General features: G+C 36.2%; 1 protein-coding gene across 1 annotated transcript in view; it reads left to right on the top strand.

The window, feature by feature from the left end:
• Window positions 1-26,415, top strand: part of RIT2 (Ras like without CAAX 2) — a 390,321-nt gene that overhangs the window by 79,446 nt on the left and 284,460 nt on the right. The window lies entirely within an intron of this gene.

The raw sequence follows: 26,415 nt of genomic DNA on the forward strand, positions 1-26,415 counted from the left end.
TTTTCTCCTTTAACCCAAATAAAGAGATGTTATATAAATGGCTGACAAATATTGTTAATGTTTATGGACAATAAGAAATATGTTTTACACTCTGGCCCAGTATACATACACATAAATACAGAATAAATAAGCTCCCACAATACAAACTTCAAGAAACAATATTTGCCCTTACTTCTTGCTATGTGCTCTTGTATTTTCCATTCTGTTCTTTTATCTTTGGAATTTATTTATTTAAATTCAAATTAGTTAACATACAGTGTAGTATTAGTTTCTGAAGTAGAACTCAGTGATTCACCACTTACATATAACACCCAGTAATCATTCACACAAATACCCTTCTTAATGCCCATCACCCATTTAGCCCATCCCCTCCAGCAACCCTCAGTTTTTTCTGTCTTTATCCTGATAAATGATGTTTTGAATACATTAAGCTGATTATAGAATCCACTAATAGATACCTACCTGCATTTGAAAAGCTCTGCTCTAGATACTATGTGATGTAATTGTATGGTTATTTGGTCATTTGCTTACTTAATCAGTGTCTGGATCTACTATTGCACCATTACCTAACCATATTAATTGTGCATTTTGAAAAGACTTTAGATATAGATATAGTTTTATTCACCTTTCTCATCTTGTAGATGGGAGAAACTGAGACCCAAAGAATCAAAATATTGTTAGAGCCAAAAATCCAGCCATTTTCATTCTTCCTATCCAATTTTCTTTTTTTATCATACTAAATTTAAAAAGATTGTAATTGGGAACAAGTTTTCTTCCTCAATCAGAGCAGAAAAGATGTCTTTAAAACTGCATTCCTCCTGCAAAGAGCTACTTTATAGGATCAGTTGAAAATTCCCAGAGTCTGCCATAGTACTCTTTATCTAGAAAAACACTCACACTGAAAACACGTCAAATGTTAATTCATGGGAGAGGAAAACACATAGTTGTGGAGCCTTCATGGTTGCCCGGTTGCCTGGACTACACATCTCATCACTTATCCTCTTTCTTCCCTTTGTCTGAATATCTCCTACCCTCCCTCCCAATGGGTATGATCCTCTAATTCCTATTTTGCTCATCAGGCAATTTCAATTCAAAGCCCTACTGTGTATATAAAATGTTATCCTATATGTAATAGGATATAGGACATGTGCCTAAATACTACTACTGAAATGAATAAAATGTGCTTGTTTTTTATGTTCCACAATTCAGCAGGACTTCATTAGTTGAACTAATTAGTAATATTTCAGTGCAGGAAATTTATGCATTATTAATCAGAAAGCGCTTCCTCAAGGAGTTGAGTTTTGTTTCTGAAGAGAAAATAATCACTTTGTAAAGTTTTAGAAGCAATCCTCTAAATCCATTTTCCAAATATTTTGATTCTGGAATGCTGGTGACTTTGTATAACCCACTATGAATTACAGAAGAAGAGAAATCTCTAGGCAAAAGCTTTGAATCTTTTATCTTGTTGGAAAATTCACCAGTACAGTATATCATTTATGAAATCACAAATTCACTCTGTTGTTCATTCACTTTTCATCATTGTTTAAGCTTTATATGCATTGGTGTTTGAAAAAGCTACCTTTGTTCACCAGCGTCTCCTATATAATGGCTTGAATAGAGCAATATGTGTGAATAAATTATAATTGGCTCTTTCAAGAGGAAGGAATGAGAGGAAGATGATGATGATTTCTTTAGACTTCCATGAAGTACACCCATCATTTGAAATTAAGATAACTGGGCATTCTGTACTAACGGACAGCTAAAATCATACCTTTACTTGCCTATAAATAAAATAAGTTTAGAGGAAGAATTTTGAAAGTGGAGACACAGAGCACTTTATTACTATCAATTCAATTTTCTCATCATTTCATTTCTTGTCTTCTCTAATGAAAATATCAGTTAATAATTTTCCATTGGTATCCTGTTTGAAGAAGGTAAAGATCCGAATAATTTACTTTTCATCCGCTCAAGCTACATAACTATAACTCAGGCTGGTTGACTTAATGACCCCTCAAGAGGAAATTCATATTAGTACATTTTGAAAATCATACAAATTAGAGAAGAATATGCCTATCAAGGATACTTATTTCACAATTTATATAGGAAATGAATACTTTTTCAATTCTGTGCAGATCTGTTTGTCATCCTACTGACAGAGGTTTTTGAAGAGTTTTTCTCTGAAACGTTTGAAGGATTTGCATGGTTTTATTCTCTCCCTTATATTCATCTTAAAATTATTTTTCTCTCAAATCTACACCAATTCTGAAAGTTTAGTTTCCCTTTATTACTGACAAGAATTAAGGATATTATCTAGTACCAATGATCAACCTGAAGGAGAAATTGCTTTCCTTATTAACTGAACATTTTCAATGTCAGTAACCAGTGGGTCTAGCATCTGCAAATCCACAGAAGATTCTATGAAAGGGATATTGAAAGATATTGATTCTACTCTTTCATAAGAAGACCTCTCAAAAAATTAAATTAAGTTTCTTAATTTAATTTAATTAGGTGCCAAATGTGAATAAATTGAAGCTTTAATTTAATCTTTAAAATGAGTATCTCTAAGCATTAGACCTTAAGTACAGTTTGATTTTTCCATACTAAAGTAATTATGGAATAATAAGAAGAAATATTTTGACCAAAGTCTTGATGTTCAACCCTTTGTAATAAACACACATGCTATTTTTAATTAGCAATAAATCATTAGAGATAACCATTGCTTACAATTAAATCAGCAAAAAATTTAAATGCCTACTCTTTGCTAAGCATTCTGCTGGTCCTCTAGAAATAAAAGTTTGATATAGCATAGTTCAAGCCCTCCAGGAATTTTCAACTCAAGAAGATGAATTAAGATAAATACACAAATACTTATGCTATCTATGAAGTCAGTTATTACTATACGAAAGAAGCAAAATGCTGAAGGATTTTGAAAGGATAGAAATTCAGTGACCCTCTCTTAAAGTTGTATTCATTGTGATTTAGGATCACAGTTTCTGATATGTTTTAAAAACCAAGAGTTTCCTGCTATCCATTCTAGATATCAAAATCCTTTGTGGGGACTTTTCAGAGAAGTCTGGATTTCTCAAAAGACTTGAGATATTTGAGAGAATGACCTAGACAGTTTGTTTTGCTATGTACTTTAAATTTTATGGTAACTTGCTCAAAATTAAAAATGTTATTGTATGTAATTTTAATTTGCTATCAATTAGATATCAAGTTGTTGATCTTTTTCTGAAATATAATATGGTGTTACTTTCCTCCAAACCAACAATGTAAATGAAAGGTTCTCATTTGTGAACTGTACATTTAGTTCAAATTATTGTTTACTGATGTCTTTATATGTTGAGAATTGTTTCTGTTCATGCTTTTATTGATAATCAGATTAAGGCAAACATGTGAACATAGAAAACCAGGTAACTTTGCTGGGCAAATTATACAGACAGAAACAAGATATGGTATCAAAAAGATTACTCTGAATATAACATTTGATATTGGATGGAAAATTCTGAACCATGATGTATTTGTGTTCCTTCTTCATTACAGAATGTCATAACTTTGATCAAGTCATATGTAATTATCTCTCACTGTCCTCAAAGACTATTGTTTTAGCCTCCGTTCTCTGCAAGCCTGTAAAACTTTATCATATGCCTATTTAGTACCTATTATGTGCCAGGTATGATGCTAAACATGGGATACATAGAGATAAAAACACGGTCTGTGCTTTCAAAGCACTCCCAGCTAGGTGGAGAAGATAACTCCGCAAACAAGATCTTGCAATGAGTTCATGAAACATAAAAACACAAGGTGCAGAAGAAGGACAATATAGGAATATCTTACCCAACTAGAAGGGGTACAGAATACGTGTAACACAACTGTTTTCTGTACTGAGTTTTGAAGGGTGCATAGGAGTTAGGCAATTGAAGAGGAAGGCAGAATAGACATTCCCAGAGGAACAAAAAAATACCGGCACCCAAACAAGAAAATACAACATGTGACTCAGGACATTTCTGGAACCAGAAGTCTTGAAGATGAAATAAATGACATAATGTGCAGAGCGGCAGGAGGGAGGTAAAGACTTGTCAGGGATCAGGTCTTTATAAACATCTTATAGGATTGGCTAAAGGTTTAAATATCTGCAGTCTTGTACTCTTACCTGAGATGAAAATAAATATTATTGACAGGCCACTTAACTTTTGCATTTAGATAGCTCCAAGGCAGATAAAACTAAACATGCCCCAACTTTAACTAATAATTGATTATGTTTAGTAGACTTCCTTCAGGGTTATTCATCATGGTAAGCCCCTTTATCCACCAGGATCTCATGTCAAAACCCCAATAGGAATCCTTCATACATGTCTCAACTTGTCCTATGTTAATCACTCACCAAATTCTGTTGTTGCTACCTCCTGAAACTATATTGAACCCATTCCCATCTCTCCATAACCTCTGCTGCTTTATTCTAAGCTACCTCCATTTCCAATTTAGACTAACTCGTCCAGTTGGTTTTTATGTAGAATCCACAAATATCTTAAAAATGCAAATTTGCTCTTCTTAACAATTCCCAATGTTGTCAGTTGTGATTAGGATGAAAAATAAAATTTTAAGCATAAAGACTCTCATGGTCTTGCTACTGTTGCTTACACACTTGTCACACTCTACCCCTTTTTGGGTTCAACCACATCTACCACTTTTTAGATTAGCCAGCTTCAAAATCCCTTTCTGCCTTAGAACATTTGTGCATATACTTTAACCCTGAATGCTCTTTACCTCTCCACTTTCCATCCTTGCCTAGGCAACTCATACACTGATCAAGTTTCAGCTTAAATATTGCTTCCTCAAGAGAGCTCCCTTTGATTACCCAAACTAAAATATGTTCTACTTTCTTTTTTTCTTTTTTATTGTTTTTATTTTTATTTTTTTTTTATTTTTATTTCTAGGAGAGAGAGAGAGAGAGAGAGAGAGACAGCGTGAGCAGGGGAGGGTCAGAGAGAGGGAGACATAGACTCTTAAATAGGCTCCAGGCTCTGAGCTGGCAGTCAGCACAGAGCCGGACGAGGGGCTCGAACCCACGAACCGCAAGATCATGGCCTAAGCGAAAGTCGGACGCTTAACCGACTAAGCCACCCAGGTGCTCCAAATATGTTCTACTTTCATACATTCATTCAGAACCTTCAATATTATGTTAATATCATTTTTTCAATATGTAATTAAATAAATTTAAAATTTTTTGTTTATTTATTTATTTTGAGAGAAAAAGAGCAGAAGGGGCAGAGAAAAGGGAGAGAGGGAATCCCAAGCAGGCTCCATGCTGTCAGCATAGAGCCCAACGTGGTGCTTGATCTCATGAACTGTGAGAACATGACTTGAGTTGAAATCAAGAGTCAGACACTTAACCAAATGAGCCACGCAGGCGCCCCTTTAATTAAATAACTTTCAAATTAGTTATCTGTTTAATTAAGGGACCATTAGGTTGGGAACTGCAATATACTATTCACTAGTGTTTCCCAAGGAGTTGGTAGTATGTCAGACATATAGTAGATACTCAATAAGAATTTACGAATGAAAAATGGATGAACAAATACATTTCTAGATAGGTATTAATCATTTTCACACTTTTCTACAGTTAACTTTAGAGTCCTAGGGAAAAATTAGACTAATAATTAATCAGAGGTGTGTTAGGGGTTATTAGTACAAATTCCCTGTGTGCATCGATAGCTATTTCTTGACCTAAAATGGTTACCAGAAGAAAATTTCTTTGAAAAATTAAAAGGACTATGCCGATGTCAATTATTATTTCTTTTTCTTTCTCTTTTTACTCTTTCTCTTCTTCTGCTGCTTCTCCATTCAATATTAGTTTATTAACAAATATTTGTTGGGTAGCTACCAAGTTTCAGGCATTGTACAAGGCACAGGAATGAAGGCTGCACAAAATAGTAGGAATGCACAGTAATGCATTCCTCATTGAGCTTCCCTGCCTAATTTTAGTTCATTATCGGTAAGAGTTGATTATATCTCTTTATCTGGAGTCCAACTGTCCTTTTTTTTCCCCATTGCATTAGGATGACTTGAGGTCATTTTATAAGTACAGCACACAATTTGGTTAAAGGAAACTGGTCTTAAAGACCTATCCAATTGTTTCCTTGGGTTGCTTTTCTTTTCTTTTCTTTTTTTAATGTTTTATTTATTTCTGAGAGAGAGAGAGAAAGTGAGCAGGGGAGGGTCCGAGAGAGGGAGATACAGAATCTGAAACTGGCTCTAGGCTCTGAGCTAGCTGTCAGCACAGAGCCTGATGCGGGACTCGAACCCACGAACTGTAAGATCATGACCTGAACTGAAGTCAGCCACTTAATCAACTGAGCCACCCAGGCCCCCCATCTTTGGGTGGCTTTTCTTGAAGAAGGAAAATAGCTTTAACAAGTCAGGAGTTGGTTATCACTTTATTAATCTACCTGTCCATATACTTATTCACTTTTCATAGTGACCAGAAATTTATATGACAAACAGATTTCCAGCTGTTCTTACTTATCCTATCTTCAAGGAACACGTACTTTTGTAATTGACTCAGCTGTGAATGCTTTTCCTCTTTTAGTGTTTTAGACCTCCAATTTCACTTCCTAGCCATGAATACTGCATAATACACTCATCTGAAAGATTTATATTCTTTCTGAACAATCAGAAAGGACTGTAACACACTCTACAAGAAAAGAATAAAATGTGATATAAAGATTTAAGTCTTCCTGAATGATTTGGGAAGCTTGAAAAAAACAAGGGCTTCGCATAGGTGGCAAAGTACATCAACAAGATGGACAGGTCATCTGTGGATAGCATCATGTCTAATGATCGTAATCACACTGCAATGCGTGAGCATAAAATATATCAGTGTGATTAAACCAGTGTAGGAGAAATATACCACATTAAGTATACATTTTTCAGTATCTCTGGTGAAATACAAAGTTCCTAAGCTAAGGATTTTAAAGAAATAGTGTGTTTGAATCACACTGAAATGGTCTACTCAATGTCTAAAATGTGCACTAATAGAGTCTCTTCTTTGTGTCACTAGAAAACCTCTGTTAAAATGTAAATGCTCAGGGGAGAGGTAATGCCCAGAACCATTAGGAGTCATTTATACATTAGCATAGATTAATGTATCCAATTATTCTAGTAAGCAAACCACAAAGCTATGGTCTACAGAGCAGCACTGAAGGGATGGCATGAGGTTTGGAGAAGGTGGTGTATTATTACCAGGTAGAATAAGTGCCAGACTGGACTTCTTAAAGGAAATCAAGGCTTATAAAATGAAATTGAAGAATTACATTTATGAGTGATTCTGGAAAGCCAAACATGTTAAAACAGAAAGGAAATTAGTACGGAATCAGATAGATCAGAAATTGAATTCTGCCTTCATGCTGGCCCCTGATTTTCTTTCCTCTCATCCGATAATACCCTCTTGTTTGCTATGCTCCAGCCACACCAGGATTCCTTCATTTCCTTAAATATTACAAGCAAGCTCTTCCTTGCCTTTTGGCTTTTGCCAATATGCCATTGTTGACCTTGAACACTTTCCCTCTGCTTTTCACCTAGCCGGTTCCTTCTCATCTTTAAGGTGTCAGCTTTCATATTACCTCCTGAGAGAGATCTCCTCTTACCACTGTACCTGAATTAACTGCTCAACCAGACACAGCCATGTGCATGTGTAACATACAGATTTATTCTCAACATCAACATATGGCTTTTCTCCTTAATAATATTTATCAAATTCCACAACAAAAACTGTGTTATTTTTTTGCCTGTCTCTCCATGTGGGATGCAGGCTTAAAGATGGTAGGGACCATGTCTACCTTGTTCACTGCATCTCACACAGTACCTAACACAATGCATGGTTTACAGGGAATGCTCAGAATACTTGTTGAACTAGAGAATGTACGAATGACTTTGGTGTCCTTTTTTTTTTTTTTTAACTTAAATTATGTTCCACAATCACATAATTTCAGATCACTTTGCTCTTTCATGTATGATATAGTAAGCTAAGTGGCATGTACGCTAAATCCAAAGCTTTGCCTGTTTTGAAACTGCATTGGGTTAGCTGAACATGACCATACCCCCTGGTCTCACGTTAACTGTATTCTCTCAAATGGACTTGGAGTTGAGCCTGACAAATACACGCAGGTCATTGTCTACTCACTATCTCACTCCAGCACCAGCAAATTCCCCAACCTTCACATTTACTTGATGGTCTTGCTTATTTCTTTATGGAGAAAAATAAAAGCAATCAGAAGATAAATTTCCAAAACGTCTCATCCAGAAGAATCTTCAAAGCTATCCACCTCTCTTTACCTATTCTTGGTACTCCTACTCATTTTATTACTTTGATATTACTTAGGTAAACTATCCAGGCTCCTTTATAAGCCAGCCCCACACTTTCCAGTCAGTAGATCCCATTCTCCTCTTCTGTTGAAGCATCTTCCTCAAATTTTCTCTGCTGTGGAGCATTTCCCATGATATTAAAAATATGCCGCTGTTTCTGGCATCCTAGATATTTTTTAAAATGTTAAATTCTTGATGAATTTTTCTCTACCAGTTTCTGCCTCATTTTCCCACTGTCTTTGCTATCAAACCCCTCAAAGAGTTGTTTGTAACACGGGTTCTAATTCCCTTTCCCCTTCTTTTACTTTCTTCAATCAACTCTAGCCAGATTTTCAATCCTATCACTCCACTGAAATTGCTTTTATCAAGGTCACTTTGACTCTGTAGTGGCTAATTCAATGGTTGATTTTCGTTCTATCCATTTTGATCTGCCAGCAGCATTTGATATGGTCTACCACTCTCAGATTTCACCCATTCCCCCCTTTTTTTCCACTTGACATCCAGGATACCGCACACTTTTGACTTTGGTAACTGCTGTGTCAGCTTCTCTGGTTCTGGCTCTTTCTCTTCTCCTGGATATTGTAGTGACCCTGAGACACTGTGTTTGGTCCTGTTACTGTCTCTATTTACATATTCTTTCTTGGTGGTTCCTTTTAGTGTCATGGCCTTGGGTGTTATTTATATGCTACAACTCAAAAATATGTATCTCCACCTCCTCTTTCTTTCCTGGATTCTAGACTTGTATATTCAGCTTCCAACTCAACTCCTTGACTTGAATGCCTAATAGACATCCCAAATTACCCTGCCCAAAATTGGCTTCTGGCTTTTTCCACAAAAAATAACTTTCCTATCTGTAGCTTTTCTCATCTCTGTTACAATTCCATCCTTCAGGATGCTCATGCCTAAAACTTTTCGAACTTCCTTAATCCTCTCTTTGTCCATATAACATGCCCTCAGGAAATCCTGTGGGCTTTACTCTCAAAATGTATCCCAAATATGCTTATGTCTTACTACTGCTACTGCTACTATCTTGATATGCACCAGCAAGATCTCCAGGCCAGATTATTACTCCAGGTTCTGAGAGATCCCTCTGCTTCTATGTTTACCTTTCTCTCCAGTCGATTTTCACCACAGCAGAGCAAATTATCTTAAAGAAATAAATAACCTGGATTATGGCACTCTGTTCAAAACCCTCCTCCAGTAGTTTTCTATTTCACTCAGAGGAAAAGTTAACATTGATAAAGGCCTATAAAGTTCTCAGGAATGATACACCTTGTCCTTCTGACTTTATTTCTTGCCATGCTTGATTTCATTTGATTTCAGCCACATGAATCCCCTTGCTGCCTCTGGAACATGCCAGATAATTTCTCATCGTGGATTCTTTGTACTTGATTTTCCCTTTCTGGAACATTCTTTCCCCAGGTGCTCACAGTGCTAACATCATTACCTTCTTCAAGTCTTTCATTTGGGTTCAGAAGCTTCTTCCCAATCAGGCTTATACTAACCACCACCAGAACTTCCTGATTACACTCACTCTCTTCTGTTTTTCTCACAGAACATATTATCTTTTAATTTACCTTAGAGTTACATTTGTATTCCTTAGCTAGAACAAAAACTTGTTTTGGTCAAAGAAGTCTCCTAAGAATCTAAATCAGTGCCTGGTTCATAGCAGCTGATCAATAAATTGAATAAATGATTTTTTAAAGTACTTACGAACTTTCAACCTTGAATAAATTAGCATATGTTGCTGACCTTTCCTCATCTCTAAAAATTAGGTGATGACACTATTTCTGATAATTGTTCTGTGAGATCATATATATATGATTGCTTCACACTCTGCTCAAGACAAAATGAATATTATAATTTCCTCAGTAGGAATCAGTTGAACTGTAAGATAAAAATGGTAATAAGGAAAGCTGTCAGGAAAAGACCACCTAGATTTTGCGTTCTTTTTTGAAGGCCCAGAGAATCCATCCAGGAAAGATGTCAAAGTAACCAGAATGACAATTTATTAACTTACAATGATGTTATTTTCACTGCAACTGGAATTACTCAAAGCATTTATGATTATGAACATTTTTCCTGTGGCCAAACTATATAAAGGAGAACAAATCATAATTACAAATCCCTGATTCAATTTGCCATGTAAAGTCTCTATCAAAAAACTGGATATGAGCAGCATATCATCTCCATGACGGCTATCTTACATGGAAATAAAAAAGTTGCCCATTAGGCATTGAATCAGTCTAAAGGGAGTTAATAGAATGGGAAGTTTAATGATGCCAGGCTAAGAGCAAGGGAACACATCCACCAGGACCGCGCTGGTTTTGTGCTGTAGGCTATAGCACCTCTTTCTTGCCTCCAGAGTAGACTATACTTAGGTCATTCCTGGCAATAATTGAAATAACACTCGCTGTTTTCGAGTATATATGATAAACTAATCCTCTTCTAAATGAGACACACGTTGTTTATATAATTTAACATAATCTTTTTTCTGGTAAATTCTGCAGGTTTGGAGTAATTCCATTTCTTTCAGGTTGTGTTGCCTCTTAATATTCTCACTTATGTCCATTCATTCTTAAATAATTAACAAACACCTAATATGTACTGGGGGCTCTTTGGGAGATGGGCTACAACCATGAGCAAGACAAAGTTTCTGCCCTCACGGGGATTACGGTTCAGTGGAGGACACCAGATCATGCAAACTTACAAATAAATACCTAATATCAGGAGAATATTTGGAGGGCATAATTTGAGTGTAATCACACATATTTATTTGATTTTTTATTTGAATCACTTCCATAGATAGTCACGTTCTTGCTAGCTCACTTGATGTGACATCCAGAAATACTCCTACCTCTTTAATTAAAAAATTAGATAAAAACTTGAATATGAAATTAGGAATAGGCCTTTGGAAGGGACCTCTCCAGGTGAGCGCCCTGAAAAACTGCAGTTTTCTTTATTCATGTCACAGGCTATTGGCCTGAACCAAGTGCAGTTGCTTTGACAAATTTTACAAAACTATTTGACCTTGTGCTTACATTGCTAGGGCACCTTCCTACCAAACAAATCTTAGAGAAGTTAAACAAAAAAGGGGGGGGGAGGTGGGGGAAGAAAGTTCATATTAGCACAAACACAGCAACACTGTAGCAACTCTGCTCTGCGATTCTAGGTGTGTGTGTGTGTGTGTGTGTGTGTGTAGTTGCAAAGACAAAGACAATTATCTTCCTTTAGTCACCCAAATTAATAATATTATTAATTCATTGTACATAAGGTGAACTTTATACCACTAAAATCCAGTCCCACCACCTTGTGTGTGAAATGTTAATAGATCTGGCTTTAAATACCATGTGATTCTCAGCTGTTTGACCCAGGGAAGATGCTGACATTCCTACATCTGATGTATGGGACTCTATTTCTCCACTTGAAAAATGAAAACAACCATTGTCCCTACATAAGGCTGCTATAAAGATTAGTTGAGATAATAGATGTGAACTGCCCAGCATTCAACAGTGTACTGTAATCATCCCATAAGTATAAGTACTATTAATACTTAAATAAATCTTAGTATTAAGTACTACTGCTGCAGGAGGTCATCAAGAGGAGATGACCCCTAGTTGACCTGAAAACTCATCTGGGGCAACAGGGGGCTCCTGGCCTCTGCTTCTTCCTTGGAATGTTTCACCCACCATTCCCACAGCTGGAGGCATTTCAAGGATCCAGCCTTGAGAGAGTAATATATTATTGACACCACCTGGATGGTACATGTGACTGAGCCCAGTTAAGGCCTCTATATAAACCTCAAGATGGTGGCACGTAGGTGTAGAGATCCCCTTGTTTTGTGGCAGTTCAAACTCAGCCTTGGTAAGTCCCCTTGCCTATTCAAATTGACACCTACTAATCTGGAAGAGTCTGTCTTTTGGGTTTCTCCTTACCCTTCACAGATGAGAGTGTTTTTTGATACAACAATTGGGAAACTGCCCAGGAGATCAAAGAAATGGGTCTTGGGAAAGAGGCAGCAGACCTGGGGAAAATCCCAAATTGGCCATCCACCTCTATGGGGGGAGAGGTGGCCCATGTGGTAGATGTTTGTGGATCCCCCATGAACATGGGGATGTCCCCCAAACCCCAGCTGCTCTAACGTTCTTATTTGAGGAACTGTGTATGGTGCACTATAGCAAAGAATGGAAATGCATGACTGTGCAGTGGGATAGCGTGTTTTGAGGGCACTTTGGTTGGACATTGATGTCCAACTAGAGGCCGAAGCTGTAGTTGGAAAGTTGGAAAAAAGGCTAACATTAGAGAAGGACATCTGCTAGCCTCAGGGCTGGCAGACAAGGTGGGAGAGCAGGAGCATAAAATGGAGAACTTAAAGTGCCATATGGCAGAGCTAGGAGGACACAAAGTGCTGCAGGTTAAGGTTTGAGCACTTGTGACAAAGCCAAGAGGTGGAATCCCCGGGGAAATGAAGAGTGCAAAGGGGACGATGTTATGGGGATTAACCATGAAACAGATGAAGAGTTCCATGCTGTCTGACCCTGACTACAAAGGAAAACTAAATAGTAATTATCCTAAAATTCTGATAATAGAGAAATATACCCCTAAACCCCCTAGAACAAAGTTGTGTTCTTTATCTGTTCCTTGAAGATGGAAAACTTCTCATCGCCTTTGAAATATAAATGCCCCAGGAGATAACTAAAACTCTGCCCCAAATTGCCTAAGACTAAAGAGGAACAAGTGGGAAGAAAAGGCTTTTTAAAAATAGACTGACCTAGAAATTTTTGCCCCCAAATCTAGTCCATAACTAAGTTACACAACAACAATGTTCTTATTACTCTCAATACAGTTGTGAGGTAGATAGTATCTTAAGGATGGAAACCTCTAGTTCATCATCTGTGATGACTATACTCAGCTGATTAAAATGATCTGTGGTCAACCTAAGCAACAAGACACGTACCGATTCTGTCATTTTGTGTAGATATAAATTCCCTTGAGAAAAATCATATGCCTACAGCAGAAGCACTTTTCAACATTTCTTTTGCTTATTCAGTGGTTATCATAAGTGGAAACTTAGGAGTATGAATTCAAATGACTTGTATTAATACTTTGTCTTTTTCCAGAAATTTATTTCTAAAGACCTCTTTACTATTCTATTGGCTCCTAATGAGCATGCTTCCATAAAAAATTACAATAAAAAAATTCATAGGTATGACCTAAAAATTGGCTGATTGCTGATGGTTGCAACTTGTGATATAAACAAATTATTTTAAGCCTACCTGAAGAGATAACACAACTTAAGTTTATCTTCCTCCATTCATTCAATTAAAAAAAAGATGGAAGGGGTAAAATATTCTACTTGGAAAAACCTTTAGAACTGTACTTTACCTCTTGGTATTTCTGATCTTGTAGTGTTATGTAGATCTACTTACCCAGTGGCATATGTCTAGAAATTTGTAGAACTAGATTCAAACCCATATTTGATCCCAAAGTCACAGCTTTTAATTCCTCCTAATTCTTGCTTCAAAGAGAATCTTTCTTATTAGCCATGGCTGATTCTACTTAAGTCTTTTAATTTAACCAGTGTAATTTTAAGTTCTATGTGAAGATGATTCCTGGAAAATAAAGAAGTCAACACTTTGACATTTCACATCAATGTTGTCCATATCAGTATGTATTAACTCAGCATGAAATGAAGACATGGGGAGAGACCTTTAGAAATACTTGGTTTGTTGGATTCATGTAGATAATCAGATCGAGCATGCCCTATATCTGTCCATGTTCTACAATTATTCTTTGATTAAAGACCGTCTCATAGTGTGCATTCTCACTATGACAAAGGTTTTAGTCTTTTAACATGGGATGTTTCCTTGACTCAGGAATTTAAGCTGGTGTGTGTGTGTGTGTGTGTGTGTGTGTGTGTGTGTGATTTTTCTACGGAAAAACCCAACCTCCTTTTATAACTTCATGTTACGATATGTCCTGCCCAGATGGAAATTGTGGAGATGGACTAGATTAGGTGTCAGAAGCACAGAGTTTAATTACCCATGTCCTCTTCCAGAAGAAATTGATATAAAGTGAGTCTTTTTCTTCTCTGTAAAATGTCAGCTATGTTTTTCTTTAAACAACAACAACAACAAAAACACTTGTTTTGAAGGAAAAATTAGCTATGTGAAAAATCAGTTGGAAAACCATCAAATACCATAGCAATGGGAGCAACTATTTTCAAAATGGACCATTTAAAATTTTTTATCTTCCTATTAGTCATATAAAATGGCAGGAATCAAATTTTCCAGACATGTATTTTATCTATGAAACTCATAGATACTTGCCAAGTTGTTAAGTGTTCGAATTCTATCCTCCATTAGATAAGTTGACTAATAGTCATGCTTACTTGCATATCTGAGTATTTCCTATATTAAAAAAAAGAAACACCCTCACTGTTTTTATTTAGAAGCTAGATAATAGCATTTAAAAAAAAAATCAATGTTTGTTTTTCTAATGTCCTTTATGTCCTGCATCTAAGAATAGTGAAACCTCCCTTAATCAGAACAAAGTTAACTAACCAAAGCTACCTGGCAATGGATACCTGGAAGTATAATAGACTAAGAAGGGCAAGGGCTCCAATTATCAGCAAGTGGTTGGCACGGCTATCTTACACTTCCATATATTCTCCCATCTAGGTTAATTTTCCAAGTTGTGTATTTCCAGTGAGCTTCTCCTTTCATCTTGAGAGTTTATGCTAGCTGTTTCCACTTTCTAAATTCCTATTAGCTCTTCAAGCTACTCTAATCTAGCTTCCACAACTAATATTTGACTGAAATTTTGTTAAGGCCTCATCATGCTTCAAATTAAAAAAATTGATGGGGGCGCCTGGGTGGCTCAGTCGGTTAAGCGTCCGACTTTCGCTTAGGTCATGATCTCGCGGTTCATGGGTTCGAGCCCCGCGTCGGGCTCTGTGCTGACGGCCAGCTCAGNCTTACTGATTAGGGAATTAGAGAAATTCTTCAGCTCTACATATGTAGTTCAAATTCTTATAGAAGAATTGTACCATAAATACTACTAATCATTCACTTTAATCATCCTTTGGATTAGTCTCTCTACTTTTAAAATATATTCCGGGGCGCCTGGGTGGCTCAGTCGGTTAAGCGTCCGACTTTCGCTTAGGTCATGATCTCGCGGTTCATGGGTTCGAGCCCCGCGTCGGGCTCTGTGCTGACGGCCAGCTCAGAGCCTGGAGCCTGTTTCAGTCTGTGACTCCCTCTCTCTCTGACCCTCCCCTGCTCACGCTGTCTCTCTCTCTGTCTCATAGAAATAAAATATTTTAAAAAAAAATTGATGACTCTTACTCTAAGATGTAGCACATACTATTGATTATGCCCTTTGGGGAACCTTAGTTTTTGTGTTTTGTTTTTTTTTTTTTCTTCAGTGTCTTAATCTCCTGTTTCTTAACCTCTGTTCAGGCAATCTTCTACTGCTTTTGAAAACTCCTTCTCCTATATCTGGCCAGGACATCTAAGCAATTCTCAAAGTTTAACTTTAGACTTTGTTCCCCCCTCACTTTTGGCTCTTTTCCCAGAGCATTTCACCCATTTTCATGCTGTTAATTAGCATTAATATGCCTCTGATGCCTAAATGTGTATATCTAACATAAATAAAGAATTCTGTCCAACTTATTTTCTGACCTTTAGACCTGTCCATTTAACTACTACCTTGACCTTTCTTATTTGGATGTTCTGATGTATCATAATTTTGACCCTTTCAGCTTAAAATTACGATCTGACCTCTATCAAAATTGTTCTTCTTGGAGTAGTCTGTGTCAATGAATGACACTGTTATCCATCTAGCAATTTAAACTCTTAACTAGAAGTCCTCCTTAACTCTTGTTACTCATGTCTCATAGCCATATCATTATTGACCTACTAATTATAACACCTATTATCTTTCAAATACATTTTTTCTATCACAACTGGTACAGGATCTCTCTCTTGAATTACTGGAAGATCTTTCTCAGTGAAGTCACTGTATCCATTCAGCCCATGCTCAGCCTTTCTTTACCCCCCCTGGTAGCTAAAATAATAGGAAAATTGTAATTATATTACATATCTATATTAGCTTATTCTACTTGGAATAGCCCCTTGTTTCCCAAAATAATTACTAGTATTGGCTAGGAAAAGCTGTTAGGCCTTCACATAAAATTGCATATTTGGAAAAGGTTATAATACTGCTTTTAGGTTTTTTAAAACACCTGAATTATTTTTGGATCATATGTAATATTCTACAACTTGTATATTTAACTCAAAATATATGTCTTGGGGTAAAATGTTCTTAGAACTGGTCATGTCAGTAAATAGAGAACTTGTCAGATCAGAATATAGGGAGCTTTGTCAATCACATTAGCTAATATGGAGCACTTAATCCTATATCAGTCTTTTTGGTAAACAGTTATGGATAACTAAATTATTTATTTCTTAGTGACAATTTGTAGCCCCTTCCTAAGAATGGACTGCTTACTTCTCGCTTTTCTCACAAACAGTAATCTAATAAAACTCTTCCTTGGGCACACATGAGTGTTTCTATAGGCTACATAATGATACACTGAAATTGCTAGGTCATTGGGCATAGGAATTTTACATTTTAAAGAAAATTACAAAATTACCCTTTGAGCAGCCATATTAGATTCCTTGTGGGGGTATGTCAGTTCTTAATTTTTATAGCTTACCCAACACTTAAAATTCACTCTTCATTTTTGGCCAAATGAATTAAATATATCATTTTTTTAGTTTAGTTGTGAATTCAAAGAATAACCTACAGAAATATGTACAAACTAAAGCACCAATCACTCATTTATCACACAGTAGCTACTCCCATGTAACACACAGCTAAGATGGTGTATGGTCAGCATCTCAAGTACATCATTCCACTGTCCAATACCTGCCCTCTATAGAACCTAAAATTTGTCCTTGTTTTTCTGTAGTCTTGAATACAAGCAAGCATTCCTAAATGTTTGACTTAATTTTGATCATTTTGCAACCCTTACATAAATGGAATTATATAATCTGTATTCTGCATCTGGTTTCTTAACATTTAACTTTTTTGTGTATGAAATTCATACTTGTTACTGCACATGACTATACAAACTAAGTTTTTTTCTCTGGCCCTATAAATATTCTCAAATGTCTTATTATCTACACATGCAGTTTATATCAGTTTTTCTAATTAGATCATTTCTCTTTTCAATAAAATGGTCCCTTCACTTTGAATTTACTGGTATATTCGAATACATTCCTGCTGCCCTATTCTGTGCTTTCCATTCATTGTTTATTTCTTTGTTTTTATTCCCAGTTTCCTTCCTCTTCAAAAATATTACTGTTTCTAATCCACTGAATGTCTTTGTTGACAAAGTAAGGGATTATTACATTTTTTTTAGAAAACTGATTTCTAAATGTTTAAGGTAAGAATAAAGGTCTCCATCTTAAAATAAGTCTCCAAAATGATCTTTCGAAAATTCACATCTGACCTAACTTCATATATATTCAACCAACACAAATGCATGTGTACATATACACACATACACACCCTTCCTTCTGCTGAAGATTCTTCAGTGACTGTCTTAGTCAGTTTGGGCTATTAGAACAAATTACCACAGATGAGGTGGCTTTAAATAACAGGCAATTTCTGGAGTTGGGGCATCTGTGATGAAGGTACCAGTATCGTCAGGTTCTTGGTAAATGCTCTCTGGTTTATAGATGGCCATTTTTTGCTGTCTCCTCACATTGTAGAAAGAGAGTAGCTCCCTGACTCCTAAGAAGAGTACTGATTCCACTCATAAGGCTTGTGCTCTTATGACCTTATTACCTCCAGAAAGTAAATGTTTCTAAATAGCATTACATTGGGGATTAAGGTTTCAACATATGAACTTGGAGAGACCTTAACATTCAGTTCATTGCAATGACCCTCCCCCCCCCCTTTTTTTTTTTTGGCATCTAGGAGAATAAATTAGTACATCCTTCTAAACCTTGGTTGGGCTGTTCTTTGTCAACCTTTTAAGCTTCCTCAGGTATCACTCTCTCCTCTCTTTGCCCTTACCCACTACTATCTTTTTTGTACAAAATCCAATGCCTTTCCTGAATCCACACTGTTCCTTCACCAAGTGATGTGAGTTTAAAATATGTTATGCCTTACTTCACCTCCACTTCTACCCTCAGTTTTATGTTGTGCTTAGTCAACATGTGTTTTTGCTTCAGAATTCAGTGCAAGCATCACCATTTCAAGAATAAGTTGCCCTCTCCCCATCCCTATCCCTTCACCATGAGACACCATATTTTCATGAATATGACCATTGGTTTCATTATTATCTTTACCTTTGGAATCCTAGAGTCTTACCCAATAATGGAACTTTAAAGGAACTTCATCTGCATTTGTAGAATTAATTTAGATCTCCTTAGTCCATAAGAGAAGCTTAGTACACAGTTATGGCAGCATTCCATATACTAAGCCTAGAACTGTTGTATCTTTTTTTTTTAAAGGATTTGATTTTGTTTTTTTTTTCTTTTTTAATGCTTTTTATTTATTATTTTTTTTTACAAATAATTTATTGTCACGTTGGTTTCCATATAACACCCAGTGCTCATCCCCAGAAGTGCCCTCCTCCATGCCCAATTCCCCCCTCCCCCCAACATCCATCAGTCCTCAGTTTGTTTATCAGCATTCAAGAGTCTCTCATGGTTTGCCTCTCTCCCTTTCTCCCATCATTTCCCCCCTTCTTCTCTCCCATGGTCCTCCGTTAAGTTCCTCCTAATCCTCCTATATGTGCAAACATATGATATTTGTCCTTCTCTGCCTGACTTATTTCGCTCAGCATAACACCCTCAAGGTCCATCCATGTTGCTACACATGGCCAGATTTCATTCTTTCTCATTGCCTTGTAGTATTCCATGGTATAGATAAACCCCATCTTCTTGATCCATTCGTCCGTTGATGGACACTTAGGCTCTTTCCATGTTTTAGCTATTGTGGAGAGTGCTGCTATGAACATTGGGGTACATGTGCCCCTATGCATCAGCATTTCTGTATCCCTTGGGTAAATTCCTAGCAGTGCTATTGCTGGGTCATAGAAGAGTTCTATTGTTATTGTCCTGAGGAACCTCCACACTGTTTTCCAGAGGGGCTGGACCAGTTTGCATTCCCACCAACGGTGTGGGAGGGTGCCCGTTTCTCCACATCCTCGCCAGCATCTAGAGTTCTCTGATTTGTAGAACTGATGTATCTTGAAGAAACCACAAAGACCCTGTTTATGAAAGGTATTCAAAAGAGAATCTTGGGTCCCTTTTCAAAGTCTGTTTACCGCTTTTCTTTATCTGCAATTAAAATGCACTTACCTGGTTTCCAAGTCCATAGCATTAGGTACCAAACATTTTAGTGGAATAATAGATAATACTGATGGCCACTACGGTGCTAAAGCCATAGCTGTGTAGGAGCCAACGAGTCCAAAATGCCCAATGTTTTGGGTCCATATGACACAACATAATGATTGTTTCAGGAAGGTGTTAAAAATTTTCAGTGTAACAGAAATATACCTGCTGTCTTGTACCCAAGTGATTGCATGCTCTTCTGTTACAGTTGTATCTTCTTTTTCTGATCTCATTTACAAATACAAGGAGCAATAAACTTTGTCAGTGGATAATGAAAGTTTAACATTCTCCCCACTGGGAATCAAGCTGCAAGAGCAGTAATTCTTAGTCCTAATCCCCGACACTATAATATCACTAAATAGCACTAGGAAAAGTAAAAATGACATATTTATATTCATTATACACATGTGCACTAGCTAGCTATATTAAATTTGCTCTTAAAATAACAAAAACACTAGTTAGATCCAATTTGCTCTTAAAACAACAAACAAAAGCACTAGTTGATCATAATAGTAACACAGTTTGTAAACAAAAGTACCAAAATTAGCTATTCAAGTTTTGTTCAAAGCCCTCACTTTGAATAGTCAGAATTTCAATGATGTTGTAATCTTGGGAAATAGGACTACTCTACACTGTACACATATGTACAAATGTTCACTTTTAAAGAGGACTGAACATCCGGAAAAATATGAGGTGGTTGTCTTGAAGAGGTGTGTTTTATATACAAAATGTGTGCTACTGATTTTTCCCTTTATATGGCTTACTACCAAGTCACATTGGAACTTACATGATAGAAGAATTAACATATTTATAGATTCAGTTTTGATAAGTCTGTAGCATCTTTCTGTGATCGATTCTTTTTTTTCCTCAAATTGTTTTTAGCAGGTTACTTAAACTTTCAGGACTAGAGTTTCTTAGATCTTAAAATGTGGTTAATACTGGTCTTATCAATATGTAGGGGTTGTGATAAGGACTGAGTCAGATAATGTTACTTGACAAGCTATCAGAAGTCTTCATTTAAAAAATGTAATTTTTATAATCATACCATGTAAATATATACAAGCTCTTATCTGCATACACACCCACAATATATTTAGCTGAATTATCTTTGGAATGGAGTATAAAGAGTAAAACAAACAAACAAAAAAATGGGTGGGCATAACATTCAAAAAGTCAGGAATGGGGAGGAACATACTAGAATCAAGATACTACCACTTGTATTTCCATAATTTTAATTGAAATCTGAATTTTCCTCTTTTATTCTCAGAAGTATAATATACAATCTCCCCAATAAATGACCTGTATTATATTTTAAGTAAGACTGCTCTATGGTACATCGATTAAAGTTTAGAATGCAGCTCTGAAGATGTCACATAAAGATAATACTATTCACATTTGAAAAACACTAATTTTGTTTTATAGAAGCAAAAAGCAGAAAAGGCAGTAAAGTATTTCTCCATTGCTTGGCAATCCAGTAAATTTTAAATAGTCTTGACCTTTAAAGAATAATGCACCGTCCACTCTAATTTATATTTCAGGGTCACACCATATATAAAAGAAATGAGATGTGCATTAAAGAACCTTAAATTTTAATATTTACCCTTTCACAATTGATGTTGCTCACAGCTCTACTCGTTAGTGCTGTCTTGGACTGAGTTAAGCAGACCTAAGAATAGCCACTAGAGTAATAGCAGAGACACCAAAAAGCTCTACTAACCCTAATATCTTACATGTATAACTTTTACAGTCTTTGGTTTAATATCTAAATATTGATGACAACTATTAAAACAGAAAAGTACAGTTGACTCTTGAATAACATGGGTCCAAACTGCATGAGTCCACTTACATGGGGACTTTTTTTCAATAAATCAGGAAAGTGTGGAAATTTGAAACAATTGGAGAATTGGCCTGGAAATAACAAAGGTATTACTGCAAGAATATAATATACAAAATATATACTGTAAGAATATAGTATATAATACATAGAACATAGAACGTATTAGTTGACAGTTAAGGGTTCTGGTCAGCAGGATATTAGTTTTTTGGCAGAGTCAAAGTTCTGTGCCAATTCTCAACTGCATGGGGGGGAGTGGTTGGTGCCTCTCACCTCTATGTTATTCAAGGATGAATGTATATGAAACCATTAACACTCTATAGAATATTTCAAGGAAATAGCATTTATAATTGTTCAGTAATTGCAGAAAACAAAATGATCCCTCAGAGTTAAAGAAGTTTAAAAGTAGTAGGAACACATAAAACTGGGGCTGACCCTGAAATAACTGTAGGATTAGTAGAAGGAAAGGTGTATTTATGGGAGTAGAGTGGAGATTGAACAGAGATAAAAGGATCAAATTCCTAACAGTAGAGCTTAATGTAATGTGAGTTTCTTCAATTAGGCCCAGGAATAGTTCATTTTCAGGATAAAAATGATTTACTTCATTGTAATTTCTCTTTTTCTTCTTTACTAAAGTCCTCCTTAATCTAAACCTGAGACAAAATAGAAGCAAGGGAAGATTATGTGATTTATGCTATAGATTACAACACCTCCCTGCCCCATTTTTCTCTTGCCTCACTCTGGTCTGTTCTTTTATTCAGCAACCTCAGAGACTTATCCATCCCTTGCTTTATATTGCAGTTAGAGTAACCACTGTCTGGCACCTTTGGTTGTATTATGCAACTCTGATCTTCATCCTGTCCCATACTACCCCTTAGAGCATCGACTTGATGCTACACCTTGAACACACCAAACTTGATCCCACTTCTGGTGCCTGTAGCCACTAGCTGTTGTTTGTACCTGACGAATTTTCCACCTTCTTCCCTGGCTGAATTCTTTTTGTTATTCAATTGTCATAAATACTTTCTCTTTCAAATCTATCCCTCTATCATACTACCTTTATAAAAATTCTTTAGCAGGTGCCTGCGTGGCTCAGTCAGTTAAAACTCCAATATTGGCTCTGGCCATGACCTCCCGGCCCATGAGTTGGAGCCCCACAGTGGGCTCTGTGCTGAGAGCTCAGAGCCTGGAGCCTGCTTTGGTTTGTATTTCCCTCTCTCTCTCTCTGCCCCTCCCCTGCTCATGCTCTGTCTCTCTGTCTCTCTGTCTCCCTGTCTCCTTGTCTCTCTCTCAGAAATAAACATTGGGGTCACGTGGGTGGCTCAGTCAGTTGAATGTCCAACTTGGACTCAGGTCCATGTTCTCAAAGTTCATGAGTTTGAGCCCCACATAGGGCTTGCTGTCAGCACAGAGCCTGCTTCAGATCCTGTGTCCCCCTGTATCTTTGTCCCTTCCCCACTTAAGCTCTCCCCAAAATATTTTAAGTAAATATTTAAAAAATTTAGCACACATATCAATGTTACTCTTCTTGAATATATATTTGTTTCATTGTCTTAGGAACGAAGACCTTATCTACCTCAGTGCTGTGTCCCTAGCATCCAATTGTATATTGGGAGCCGTTATCTCTTACAAAGCAGGTGTTCTCCCTTTCACACCAAATCATATAAAGCTGAGCATGTGGAAACATCTCAATCACAACACAATTACCTCTGCAGTTTTTTTTCTATTCCCATAAAATTTAATCACAGCCAAGAGCTCTAGGTGCATTTTCAAATAAAAGATCTAAAGCTCTTCAATTAAACTGTTCCTTACCCACAAATTGATAGAACCACGATGCCCCAATGGCTATTCTTCCTTTGCGAAACAGAAATCCAGCCTGGTACTTCCATTGAAAATGAAACCATCTTAAAAAGAAACTACTTTATTTTCAAGAGTTTGTAATGATAATCAATGACTCCAGCCTGAACAAAACTGTTGCAGAAGAAATATGATAGCTGCTTTTGTGGATATGTGTGAATTGGAAAAATTGTCAATTAAATTGAAATGATGTGAAAGGCAGAAAAAGAGAACTTGATTTTCATGATTGACTGTTCAAGGAATAAAGATTTGCAAAGTTCAACTGAGTTGTGAGAGGGAGGAAAAAATAAAATATGATAGTAAGAAAACAAGAATTTACCTCTTCATTTTCCTCATTATAAAGCCATTTTTACGTTAATTTTCTTCTAGGACAGTCCTGAAACCTAATTCAAGTTTGACAGCAATAGTTCATTATGAGAATTTCCCTGCAAACCTGCAGTGTTTTACTCAGAAACCAAAGATGAAGCTTATAGAGTACAAGTTTGGAGTGTGATAAATATTGAATAGTTGAAAGGTTTGGCCTTTGTAGTAAGGGAAAATACTTGCTGAAACACATTTTAACAATTAATTATCCTCATGAATGGAAAACAATTTTTAAATTGCAGTGGATGTGATTGTTTTCTGGAACAAATGAACAAGCATAATTTATACTGAGTGCAACCACTTGGCCACAGCTGGGAGAGTTAATTGAATCTGGTGATGGGAATAAGGCGTTCATGACAAAGTGGATAAAACTGGACACTCTCCAAAAGGCTCATTAATCACGTGACTGATCTGAAAATGAATGCATCATGCAAATTAGAGGTGAAAGTGCCTTCCTGGTTTGGAGAGATACCAGCCTGTGAAATCGTGTGGATTCTAAACACTGTATCAGGCGGGGGCATGGGATGTGTCAATGTCATGCTTTAATTGGAATAGGGTGGTGGGTGGAACATGTCTTAGAATTAAACATAAATTTCCATAAGATTTCGTCTGGCTAAAATGGTATCCAGTGATGCAGAAAAACATTTCTGAAATTGTCTTTAATAAGACCATGGAAATATTCAAGCTGTTGAAGGAAGTGGAGATGGGTTGTGAGAATATTCCAGTTGGTGAATTCTATAAACACCAGTGGCAAACTTTGTTGCCTGACACATCTTTTTCTACTCCATTTGTATTGATGGTAGAAGCATTTTAACTCTTGAAATCTTCAGCTTCCTATCCCTGCAAAGATGGCCTCAAATTACCCTAGAAAAGTGAAGTACAAATTTGATTTGGGTCATTTTGTCTTAAATGACCCACCCATACAGTCAGATTAACTTATAGAAAAATAAAACTAAAGTTTCTCAGATTTTCCTTCTTTGAAAAATAACAATACTACATTTTCTAAACATGTTTTTATGCTTTGGACTAGATTGTATATATTTAACCAAAATCCTTACCAGTTAGACATGGGAATTAAAATGCTTTAGATTATGTTTAGGTAAGTGTGAGATTTTTTTTTATTGGCATTCCTATCAACTGGTATTAAATTTGTATTTGAGAACAAATACTAAGTCTTAAAAATTTTGTTAAAATTTGAAAACCACCTGGAATGGTGGAAGTTTAGGACATTTCCTATTGATAAAGTAATGCTTTATTGCTCTTTCATTTCAATTTAATCTTGTCTGATCCCCAAACAACTTTAACCTAATCCCTACATTTTGTAACCAATTAGGAAATTGAGCTACACAGAGACTATAGATTTCTCAGGTTTATAGTTAGAAAATTTTCTGAATCCTTTCTTCACTTGTTGTAAAACAAAAATATATTTACATAATGTTTTAATGTTTGTTTATTTTTGAAAGAGGGAGAAAGAGAAAGCAAGGAAAGGGGAGAGGGAGAGGGAGACAGAATCCAAAGGAGGCTACAGGCTCTGAACTGTCAGCATAGAGCCTGACGTGGGGATTAAATTCATGAACTATGAGACCATGACCTGAGTCGAAGTCAGATGCTCAGCTGACTGAGTCACTCAGGTGCCCTGATTTTACATAACTTTTAAGAGTAAATTATTGGGGTATTGGGGTGGCTCAGTCAAGCATCTGACTCCTGATCTCAAGGTCATGAGCTCAGGCCCCATGTTGGGTTCCATGCCGGGCATAAAGCATACAAAAAAGAAAAAGAAAGAAAGAAAGAAAAGATTAAAAAGGTAATATTACCACAGTTTTAAGAACATTTTAATCCTAGGACAGAGAGAATTTTATATACAACTATTCAAAGTGTTTTAAGCTCATGGAAATATAAAATGTGCTCAAGAGGTTAATATTGAATGGTATAAGGTTTATTGCATAAAGTAATGATCTAGATAAATGAAATGACTAACTTTAAAAAAATTCTTGCTGTTTATTGAATATAAGATAGAGAATGGTACATCTGAATGAATTACAAGGAAAATATCCTTGTAATCCTTGTAACCACCATCCATGAAAGAAGACTGAACTTTGCCAGGCACCTCAAAAGCTTGCCTTATGCCCTCTCTACTACATGTAATCTCTATTCAGGTTTTATGAAATCATTTCTCAACTTGCCTTTATAATTATCCAATTCACTATAGTTTAGCCTTCTCCACCCTTCCCAAATACATTATATATCTATATGTATATATTATAACTTTATATACAGGGATTTGTAATCTTTTAATCTATAGATCTCCCCAGTATCACTTTGTTTCCAAGGTATTTATTGCTTTAAATGTATAATTATCCTCTAATGTTACACATTATATGGTTTGATGCATTAATCTCCATTCTACTTGGTTACTCAGTGACTTGGTTTATACAGGAATAGCAAAATATTTGCTTGAGTCTTTCCCTTTGTTTAGTAGTAATCAAAGACAGGAGTTGATCCTCTAGCATCCTATAAAAGTGACTAATTAGATTCTTATATCATCAATTTATAGATTTAAACATATTTGATGGGTTTTATTTCATT

This window comes from Hyaena hyaena, unplaced genomic scaffold, assembly GCF_003009895.1.
Source record: "Hyaena hyaena isolate Hyena2069 unplaced genomic scaffold, ASM300989v1 scaffold_604, whole genome shotgun sequence".
Taxonomy (NCBI): Eukaryota; Metazoa; Chordata; class Mammalia; order Carnivora; family Hyaenidae; genus Hyaena; species Hyaena hyaena.